Here is an 11,420-nt window from a genome sequence, read left to right as displayed (position 1 = left end):
GCCCGAGGGGCTGGGAGAGTGTCCGGCCCACGCTGCGCCTGGGCTGGGACTGGTCCCGCTGGCGCAGGGTAGCAGGAAACTCTCCGCACACTCACCGAACCTGGGCTAGGACTGGGTCTCTACAAATTCTCTTGATCTTCCATTAGGTTTTCTCTTCTCCAAGTAGCATGATATAGTTCATGCTATAGTAGTTCATTCCAGAACAGTCTGTGTCTGTTCCAATGGCTGTTGTAACTCCTGGAAAATTTGATTTTATTTGCTTATAACACAAGTTTCTTCCAGGGTTGCTATATATTTTCCATACAAGATAGAAGCAGCTTTATAAGAAAAGAAATTTTGGGTTGATACTATCTTTTGCCTACCTTTTGTAAAGTAACGTTTTCTAAATGATTTCTAGTGACTGGGAATACATCTATATTTTAGGACTCTATTTCCTTTATCAATGATTCTATCTTTTTGTTTTTAAATACAAAATAGTGACAGAAGAAATTGTATTAGAAATGACACAAGATTTTACTAAACAAAGTAATAGGAATTCAACAATGGTTGCTGTATTACATGATGCTATCTTCAAGTTAGTTGTTCAGATTACCAGATATAAACATGTAAAATTCATTTAAAGAAAAAAAATAACAAAGAAGTTATAAGAAATTCAAAAGAGAAAGAGAAAAATCAGAGTTAAAAAAATTAAGCATTAAATGATTCTTTCAAAAGACCAGCAGAAATCAACAATACAATTATCCAAACTATTCTGCATATATACCTAAATATATAAGCACTGTGCTATAGGGCAGTATTTAATCCTAATGATTTTCAGGTCTCCTAAATGCATCAACTATTTTCAGAAGGTGCCTTATTTTTATTTTTTGCCTGTTCTCAGCAGTCTTCACACATTCCCAACTGTGATCAGCATGGCTCATACATGGCATGGGAACACCATGCTCCAGCTAAATGTAGTGTATGTGTGACCTTTCCTTGGGTGGCTTTTGTGTGAGAGAGTGCGTGACTCCAAAGAATGACCTTCTCCAGTGGAATTTAAGAACTTGCCTCAGTATGTCCTGAGCAACACCATTGTCTATTCAGTCAATGGGTAAACCTGGTTTCAATCAGAACTTGGACTTGATGGTATGGTTTGCATTTTTACTATGCAGAATGCCCAAAAATGGAACTGTTTTCTTGAACTTCAGTCTCCCTTAGAAATGGTCAAGTGCTTTATCTGAAGGAAATGTATTTCTAAGTACCCATCCCCCTTTACCTTAGGACAGACACCTGGCAGCTGTTTCTACTGTGCTCACTTTCCTCCAACCGATGTGTTCGTAATATTATCTATCCTGCCTTCTTATGCATTCAAATATCTAAATATATCCTGCTAGCTAGGGAGATAGTTCAATGGTCTAAACACCTGTTTGGCAAGCACAAGGACCCAGGTTCAGTCCCCAGTACCTCATGCTGTTCTAGACCCAAAACAAGGCATGGTGGAGCAACACTAGAATCCCAGTGCTGGGCAGGCTAAGACAGGAGGATCACTACAAGCCTGAGCTGCTGAACAAGACCCTGTACCAAATGAATAAATAAATAAAAGATTTTATTTTTAAAAAAATACAACTTGCTATTTCACTTAATAATCATTCTGGAGTGTTAAATATTCTTTTCTTGTGAAGACTCAGACATTTTCATATTACACAATTTTCCCTTAGAATTCACCTGGTTAAAAAGAGCCCATTCGGAGAACCCAGAGAATATGACTCAAAGTAGTATCAGAATTAAATGTTAATTTGATTATATTTCACACTCTGGTTAAATTCTTCTTCTCTTTGTGTTAAAAATCTCTTAGGAACTTTTCAGCAACTTCACCCCAAATGGTTTATGGTGTCAATAATTCATACTGTGCAATACTTCTCATTTTTATATGATGCCCTGAAGTGTCTACTTTAAACTATATAATGAAAAGGTCATGAAAATTTTAAATTACTTATTTTATGCAGTTAAGAAACCATAAATCACTCTTGCATTAAACCAAACTCTGTCCTGCTTTTCCAGTCTTCAGTCAATGGCAAAGGATGAGGTGTGGAACAAGGTTCTGGTTTCAGCCATTTGAGACTCTCCTCTTTGGAAGGAGCTCTACAGAACCTCCCTGCTCCACCTCCTCTTCCTCACCGTGCTGCTATCTCATCCCCGACATCCTTGAAAAGTGGTTCCCAGGCCTGTTCAAATTAGTGGGAGGAAACCTGCTCCTTAGAAGGAAGGTACATCCACTTATGGGTGACTCAGGTGTAAGAAAAACGCTCTTTGAATAGAAACAAAAATCTTCTTCCTTGTTATGTGTACCAGTTAGCCTGGATTCTACACTCAAGGGAAAGGGGAAAAAAACACCTATTTGATCTCTCCCCAGCCCCTGGCAGTTCCAGAGGTATTTGCAGACCCAGCAGGCCTTATTGCAGTTACATATTCCCAAACTCTCTCACTCTTGGGAGCATCTCTCAGAAGACAGAAGGATAACTTTCAGAGTATTTACCATCCTGGTGATTTTTTATAAATTTGATTTTTTGGGGGGGAGGGGAAACTTTTTTTTTTTTTTTTTTTGTATTTTAGTTCAGGGTCTCACTACTAGAGTGGACTCATAGTGATCTGCCTGTTTACAGCCTCCCAAGAGCTGGGATTACAAGTGCATGCCACCACTCCCAGTCTCAATTGTTGTCTCCCGGGGGCAGGGCCAGCACAGCAGGTCCAGGATCGAACCCCCAGCCCTTGCGTCTGCTTGCAGGTGCTTTAATTTGCTGACTTATTTGGCCAGCCTGGAAAAAAAGCTTTTTAAAATTTAAATACACAGGCGGTAGTGGGGGCAGGTGGGGCTGCTTCTGGTTTCAAGCTCTCAGATCCACCTCCAACTCTTAAGCCAGAGACTTAGCCACCAGAGAAACGTCAGAGGGTTGGGGAGATAGCTCAGTAGAATAAGCGTTTGCCTGGCAAGCACAAGGGCCTGTGTTCAATCCCCGGTTCCGCCAAAAAAAAAAAAAAAAGAAAAAGAAAGAAATGTCAGAGAACAATTGAAAATTTCAATAAATTCTGCAGTTTTGTTTTGGCTTATGCTGGTTATATCCCTCCTAGCAAAGAGGAAAGTGACTGGCCAGCCTCCGGCTCCAGCTCTCCATTGCGAGGCCCCTGACAGTGCCACCCTGCTTGAGAAGCTGAAGCTGAAGGACTCTGTTTGATTTGGATGGACCCAAAGTGGCATCCCCACTGTCTCCTACATCCCTAACACCTACCTCTCGGCCCCTGATGCTCTCACCCCGGTGCCTCTTTCCCAAGGGGATCTCTCCCAGCCTCCTCAAAAGAACTGAAAATTGGGACCAGGAGGTGGGGCTGGTGTTGGTGTGCCACGAAGGCCTCTGCCAGCTCCTGAAGATGGGGAAAAGAGGTGTGGAATCAAGAAGAGAAAGAAGCAGAAGTTGAAAAAGGCAGAGCAGAGCGAAGGGATAGACTCCCACGTCCTGACCCTCCTTGGCACCCCTCAGTGATGCAGAGGAGGAGTAGGAGGAAGAGAGGGCACCAGTAGCTAGGGGTGAAGCCCCAGCTCCTGTGCTCCCAACAGCCCCTGAGGCCCCTAGACCCCTGCTGTAGTACACACTGCCCCTCCCACAGACAGTAAAGGCAAGGAGGTTGGTAGCACTGAGACAAGCCAAGATGGAAATGCCAGCTCCCATGAAGGCCAGATGCAGGTGATGGATGAGGACATCATGGTAGAATCAGGTGGTGACTCATAGGATCTGATCTCGTGTTACTGGGGAAAGCCCTTTGCAGGGCACCCTATGATTGAATGCAGCCTGTGTGGGACGTGGATCCACCTCTCCTGTGCTAAGAGTAAGACAACAAATGTCCCTGACTTCTTTTATTGCCAGAAAGGCAAGGAACTTCGGCTGGCGTCTGGGGGTTAGGGGGGCTTACCAAATCTGGAGAGCCCTGACATCATTATCTCTAGGCTGGAACTTCCAAATGACAACATAACTTGGGAGATGACCCTCAAGGTCTTCAGCCTGTCAGCTGGAGTGTGAATATTGTCCCCACTTCAAGGCAGAAATTCCCAAGAGAGAATTACTTGGAAATGAGTGCCTGTGTTCCTAACCTTTCCTTCCTCTTCACTTGGTGGACTTGAAATTAGACCTATTGCAACTGAGGATGGAAGGCTGTGGGTCCAATAGACACCTAATCTCCCTCCCTTGGACCTGCCACCCCTCACTTTCTGGGCCAGGGTTTGAATTGGGATAGGACAGTTGTCTATAAAACTCTAGTGTAAATATAACACTCCTTTCCCTGAAAAAAAAATTCACATACATGCATGCTTCTTATTTTTAAATGTATAAAGTAGAAAATAAAGGCTTTCTAAACTCTTCCCCCAATCTGTTACTACTATAACAACTCTGAGACATTTTGTGAGTATTTTTCTGGCCTTTGGCCTGCCTTAAATGTAGATGTTAAGTGAATAATTCTGTTCCTTTCAAAACATAAACCACTTGAGTTTACTTTTTGTCCAGATCAAAATGTTTGGTAATATTGATGAGGTAGAGTGTGCCTAAGGAGAGTCACATGAAGAGAAAACATTCTCTCAGGCTTTCACAGAGAGCAAACTGGTCAAGCAATGGCCGTGATTCATCCACATGGCTGACACTGACAAAGGACCTACAAGCTGCAGTATAAGGTTTCATGGTAAATCTTGAGGGGATTTGACTGATCTTGTCAGATACAGAAGTTACATTTCTTGTTATATAGGTCTTGATAACCATCCAGCAGAAAAGTATAAGCCTGAGGTATAAAAAGTAAAGCCATATTAATATGCTGAGCTGTAAAAGGCTCAAGTCAACAACTTCTGACATTGTCAGTCTTAAGGATAACCCACTACTATTATGGACTACTGGACTATATTGGAATATCTTGTGGAATTCATGCACCTACAATATTTAAATGGCAATGGAATACCCATCTCTAACAAAACTAAACAAAAAAAGGGAATATAAATGAAGGACCATTTTTGTATTTGCATATATAAAATAGTTAGGATTGATATACAACTACTTTCTCTTAATTCAATGAGAAGAAAGATTTTTACTAATAGTGTTTGGACAGGATATCATGTCTGCATCCTATACTATGAATAACCACTACAAAGACAACAATATGCAATGTGTTAATTATTGAAGCTATCCTGCTAATGGATTTTGAAACTGTCTCATTGCTATTTGTTTCTCAATAAAATTAATAAAAAAATAATTAATACATTGAAAAAAACAACAAAATGGTAATATTTTTAAGTATTTTACCCACATATTAGAATCTGTAATGTGTTGCTTTTAAAAAGATATTAGAGTAATATGCAATTTTGCTGTTAAATGTATTTTTGCTTGGCCCTTTGAAGATGTGGTTTTACAGCAAAAAAAAAAAAGTGTGGAGAAGTTAGGAAAATGATTGAACCTGTTTTAGTTGAGAATAATTAATATTCTGTGTGAGGAGAAGAATGTTGGGGATTCATGGACTGATGGGGTGTTTTAGTCATCCTTCCTTTACTGTGACACACCATAGTGAGATAATCAATTTAAAAGGAGGAAGAGGCTTATTGGACTTAGTTTCAGAGGTTTCAGTACATGGTTGCTCAGCCCTGCTGCTTTGGGCGTGTGACAGTACAGGCTCAGTGGAAAGGGGCCTCTTCATCTCAAGAGAGCCAGGAAGTAGAAAAAGAGACAGAAGGTATAGTTTCCAACACCCCCTTTGAGGGCACACACACGCACACACATGCATGCACATACTACCTAACTGTCTTCTGCTAGGCCCCACTTCCTGAAGGTTCCGCCACTGCCCAGTAGTACCACAAGCTGGAGGCCAGGCCTTTAGCACATGGCCTTTGAAGGACACTTCCCAAACCATAGCATCAGGGTGATAAAACCAAGTCCTTGGAGATTTCCTTTGCTTTAGACACCAAGAATATTTATAATGCATAATAAGTTTTATATAACTTAGTCTCATATAATTACATTTTGTATTTCTCTGAAAACTGTGATCTGTTATGTTGTTTGGTGACTTTACAAAGAACTAAAAATGTCCTGTAATACTCTATTAATTAGCCTCCTCCTAATATATATTTCTTATTAGAGTTCTGCTTTTAGAGATTAATCTTTTTTAAGGAATTAAAGTAGATCAGTGTGTTTCTAAATCTGGAACTTCACCAATGAATAGGCATTTTAAGGACTGAATTGAATAAAACTGAATCATAAAGGAAGAACCTATTTTCTTTTCAGTTTTCTTTCAGGCCTATAAATTAGGAGGGAAATAGCCCCAAATTGATGCTAGTGTGTCTTAAATACCTCTCTAACATTAACTGGTTTCTTGTTAAATGGAAATATCAAGTCCAGTCAGGCTTAGCTCCTAGCCAGTCAGAAGCCAGAGCTACAATTAAATAGAACTATTTTATTTTCACTGCATTTACATTAACAATATGTTTATGCTTGTGGCAATTGATATTCATCTTCAGTTAAAGGTGGTAGAGGACATTTCTTTTAAACCAATTCTTTTGGAGAAGAAAATTAAGTGCCTTAAAGAAAGATATTAAATAAATAAATAAATAGATGCACAGTTGACAGCTGGGTATTACATAGTATATGAATCAATGTCCTAAGGGAGGTAAGTGAGATATAATGAAATACCAATAGGGTGAAGTCATCTCCCCACTTAGATGTTTACTGCCTTCGGAAGTTTTTGCTTCTCTTGTTCACAGCTACATTCACATCTGCATCAATCACTGAAATGGCCCTTTCCAAACAAAAGCAATTCCATCAGTAGAGGCTGGGAAAAACCTTTGGTCTCTATTATTGGTCTTTCTTCAGTAATTTCATCTGGCAGCCCTTCTTGATGAGAAGTCGGTAGTGGGAGGCATCCCCCTTTTTCTCAATATCATCATTTACTCTGGCCACAGTGCTTTGCTTTGCATAACTACGTGCTGCACATCCCTCTTCTCCTTACTGGTTTTTCATATAGTTGTTACCTTTGTCTTTGTTAAAAAGACTTTAATTTTGGTGTCAGTAAAGATGACATCTATCTTCCAAACAGCATGTATTGAAAGAGATAGCAAAATGATAGTTGGAATAAAAATAATCATGCATTTTTTAATTTTTTCTTCATATTCTGTAGGGACTTGAAGTTTAACATGTCAATACTGGATGGAAAATACCTGACCCATGTTATGTCTAAGATGTTTGATATTCAGATAGATAGTGAGGTTAAATCAAACTGTGTATGTTACATGGTAATAATAATAAGCCTCTCTTCTGGAGGGTCAACAACCTAAGTTTGCAGACCAAAAATTATAGAAAAAGAAGGTCTGCAAGGACAGCCAACATTTTGGCCCTAGCCTTTCAAGGTCAATGAAGTCTCAGGACATAGGATAACCTGTACTGTAACATTATGTAACTCAATTGTGCCTCAAATTTCCTGATCAAGGAGATTATGGGGCCGCAGAGGAATATGATCAGTGATGTAGAGTGTGCCTAAGGAAAGACAAATGGAGAGAAAACATTCTCTCAGGCTTTCACAGAGAGCAAATTGGTCACACAATGGCCATGACTCATCCACATGGCTGACACTGACAAAGGCTCTACAAACTGCAGTACAGGGTTTCAGGTTAAATCCTGAGGGGATTTGACTAATCTTATCGATAGGAAAGTTACATTTCTTGTTATATAAGTTTGCTTTATCTTGGTCTTAATCATTCAGCAGAAAAGTATAAAAACAAAGTATAAAAAGTAAAGCCATACTAATATGCTGAGCTGTGAAAGGCTCAAGTCAACAACTTCTGATATCGCCAGTCCTACAGAAAACCCACTACTATTATGGACTACTGGACTATATTGGAATATTTTGCTGAATTCATGCAGCTACAATATTTAAATGACAGTGGAATACCCTTCTCTGACAAAACTGAACAAAAAAAGGTGATACAAATGAAGGACTATTTTGTATCTGTATATTCAAAATAGGATAGATATACTAGAACCTGGAACATAGAACCGTTGATCAGAAAATGCCATCTAGGCAGTCTGCTAGCATTCATTTCACTTGTCAACCATCCACAGTCCATGGGAGCCTGGCTACTGATCTTGACATGCAGAGTGTAAGAGTTGTTGAGTCATGGAGGCTTTCACTCAGAATTCAAAGGAGGACCTGGAAGACAATGTGGCCTGAGAAATAAGAGTGCGAAGCTGTAAGGATAATGCTACAAATGAAGTGGAGATCCCTGAAAGTTGTAGGTGGCAAGAATTATAACACCTGTCAGGAAATGTTTCAGGCAACAGTAGAACCATCCAGAAGAAAGGCTGTGTGGGCTACAACTAGCAAGCCTATAGAGGTGTAGCCACCTACACCCTTGGGACCCACATCTCATCATGTGTGTTGGATGCTGTATAGGAAGCTTAGGACTTAAATATTTTCCATGCTAGGTTTTGGTCTTGCTTCAGTCCTATTATATAACCCATATTCCTCCCTTTTGGAATGGGAATATTTACCCTGTACCATTGTATATTTGGATGATGTCATTTGATTTCCATTATAGTTTTTTGCAGAATCTCCATACTGATTTCCATAGTAGCTGTACTAATTTATATTCCTACCAACAATATAAAAAGATTCATTTTTCCACTTTAATCTCGCCAGAATTTTTAAAAATCCTTTCTGGAGTAAGATTGAGTCCCAATATTGTTTTGATTTGCATTTCTATAATGGCCAAAATGCTAAATATGTTTTCAAGCATTTATTGATGATTTGAACTTCTTATTTTGAAAAGTGTCTGTATATTTCACTTTCCCATTTCCTGATTGAATCTTTTATTGGGGGCTCTAAATTTTTGAGGCACATATTTTGTAGGTAGTATTTCCTTATCTGAGGAATAGCTTCCAAAACATTTTCCCATTCTGTAGGCTTTATTCTATTGTTTTCTTTGATGTGAAGAAGGTTTTAATTTTATATAATTAAACTTATTGACTCTTGGCATTCTGTCTTATGCAATTAGAGTTCTATTCAGAACATTCTTTCCTGTCCCTAAATCTCCAGGAATTGTACCAATTTTATCCTCCAGAAGATTCAATGTCTCTGTTTTTATATCTAAGTCTTTGATCCATTTTTGTTTTATTTTAGTAGGTAGAGAGAGATGTGGATTTTGATTCATTCTACAGAATGTGAATTCCAAGTTTCTCCAGCACCATTTATTAAAGAAGCTATCTTTTCTCCAGTTTATGTAGTCACTTTGTCAAACTCATATGACTAAAGGTATTTGGGGCTGTTTTTGCATCCTCTATTTAATTCCATTGGCCAACATGTCTGTCTTGTGTTGGTATCATGCTGTTTTTATTATTATTGTTTTGCAGTATAATTTGAAGTTTGTATGCCTCCTAGTCTGCTCTTGTTACTCAGGATTGCTTTGGCTATTGTGGGTCTCATCTGGTTCCACGTAAATTTTAGAATTGTGTTTTCCAGTTCTGTGAAAAGTGTTGTTGGTATTTTGATTGGGGTTGCATTAAAATCTATATGTCATTTCTGGTAATATGGTCATTTTGCTTCTGCCTGTATAAGAACAGAAAGAGTATAAAGCACACTTCTGGGTGTGTCTGAATGATCATGGAGGTATGACCTTGGGTAGCATGGCCAGTCCTTGAGTCCTTTGTCTCTGGCTCCGATCCCCTGCTCTGCTTCCCAGCCAACCATCAGCTGGACAGCTTTGCTCTACCGCACCCTCTGCCATAAAGTCTCTACCTTGGACTCAGCCAGCCATGGACTGAAACTACAAGCCAAATAAACCATTTCCTCCTTTAAATTGTAGATGTTGGGTATTTTGTCCAAGAAACAGGAAAGTTGACTGATACACTACTCAGAAATAATATATGGTAAAGAATATTTTAGATGTTCTATGTGTTATTTTACCTTAGGATTTGTTTATTTAAGATTCACCCACCCAATAATCTTGAATATTCTAGGGTTTTGCCACTGGTAATATTTTACTTATGTTACTACCCTAGCAAGAGAAAAGACAAAACTAGGATTAAAGAAGATTGGCAGTAAGATACTAGAAAGAAAATACAACATGTTACATATTCTTGTCCTGGAAAAGGGTAAGAAAGGGCACCCCGTGCATTGTAACCAAAATATAACCTATGAATGTTTCACTAGAAAATAGACACTGCTTTTGGTGAGTGAATAACTCTTTGTTATTATAAATATCTAATAGAATTTTTAAAAGTTAGTCATACGTTTGTCTGACAGCATGTAAATATAACGCATCTGACAAAACATTTCTTCTTTTAAAAAGATTAAATAACAGTATTTTGCAAACTAATAGTTCTTTAAAGTTGAAAGTAGCCCTAGTAGATGTCCAATTTTTTCCAATTAGCAAATAGAAAACTGAATCCCAGAGAGATTGTGCCTGACCACATAGCTAGTAAACTAGAATTAGAAACCAAGACTCCTTCAAAAGCTTTCAAAATATTGCTCTTTCCACTGTAAAAATTTCTTCTCTCTCTTGCTTTGAAGCACTCCTTTTAAGGATCTGCAGAAAGTCTATATGGTGCCACTAGTTACTTTGAAAAGAACCTCAAAAAGAAATTGGGAGATTATTTAAAGACTATAAAAATAGAAATTTAGTGTAAGGAGCTAGGAGATTCTGACCATAAAATTTACTAAAGGTAGTGGAAGTGGGAAAGAAAATAGCAAACAGTGTCCCAAGAACTCAGAAACGATAGAAGCAAGCAGCTCCCAGAAAATCTCCATATTGTGCTTCTTTCTTCGCTCTTCAAATATGAAGCAGGGGCCTGCTTCCCTCCTACCCTACCCAGTATTCTTGAAAACAGAGTCTCTAGAACGTCTGTGTAGAAAGAGCTGAAGGCAACCTTTTGGGGTTAAGGAATTTATCTTATAATTAAAATTGCAGATACAGTGCTATGTTTAAATCATATGTTCATTAAGAGTAGTCTGGAGGAAGGAATTGTTGATGATTATAGGTGAACTTACATCTCCTTAATACCTCTCCAAGCTAGCTTGGTGTTTCTATTAGTTCTTAACCTTCCAAACAGCCTTCTAACTAAATATAGGATTGATTTGCCATCCCCAGTAACATAGTGAACATAGGTCTTCCTCCCAGGTCTTATTTACTTACCCTCCAATAGGAAACAATGATGCTCTGTCATAATTTACTCTAGTGCCATTTGATCAGCAGTCTTATATCTTGACCTCCAGGTCTCAGACACACACAAAAAAAATATTAGTAGTATAACCTCATCCTATCTATGGTTTCAAAAAGGAATGGAATCATTCCAAAATCCCAAAAGTCATCCGTTTTGTCTGCCAACACTTCCTGAGGATCTGTGTGTGTGTGTGTGTGTGTGTGTGTG

At 38.8% G+C, this 11,420-nt stretch overlaps 1 protein-coding gene and 1 pseudogene across 1 annotated transcript in view; both read left to right on the top strand.

Annotated features, from left to right (window-relative positions):
- The window catches only part of Lhfpl3 (LHFPL tetraspan subfamily member 3), a 627,386-nt gene that overhangs the window by 257,832 nt on the left and 358,134 nt on the right, over window positions 1-11,420 (top strand). The gene's annotated exons all lie outside the window — the stretch shown is intronic.
- On the top strand, window positions 2,061-3,935 carry LOC105742712 (annotated as a pseudogene).

This window comes from Octodon degus, unplaced genomic scaffold (genome assembly GCF_000260255.1).
Source record: "Octodon degus isolate 3935 unplaced genomic scaffold, OctDeg1.0 scaffold00068, whole genome shotgun sequence".
NCBI classification, from domain to species: domain Eukaryota; kingdom Metazoa; phylum Chordata; class Mammalia; order Rodentia; family Octodontidae; genus Octodon; species Octodon degus.
Note: the sequence above shows the minus strand (reverse complement) of the source record. Positions and strands in the feature narration are given on the sequence as shown.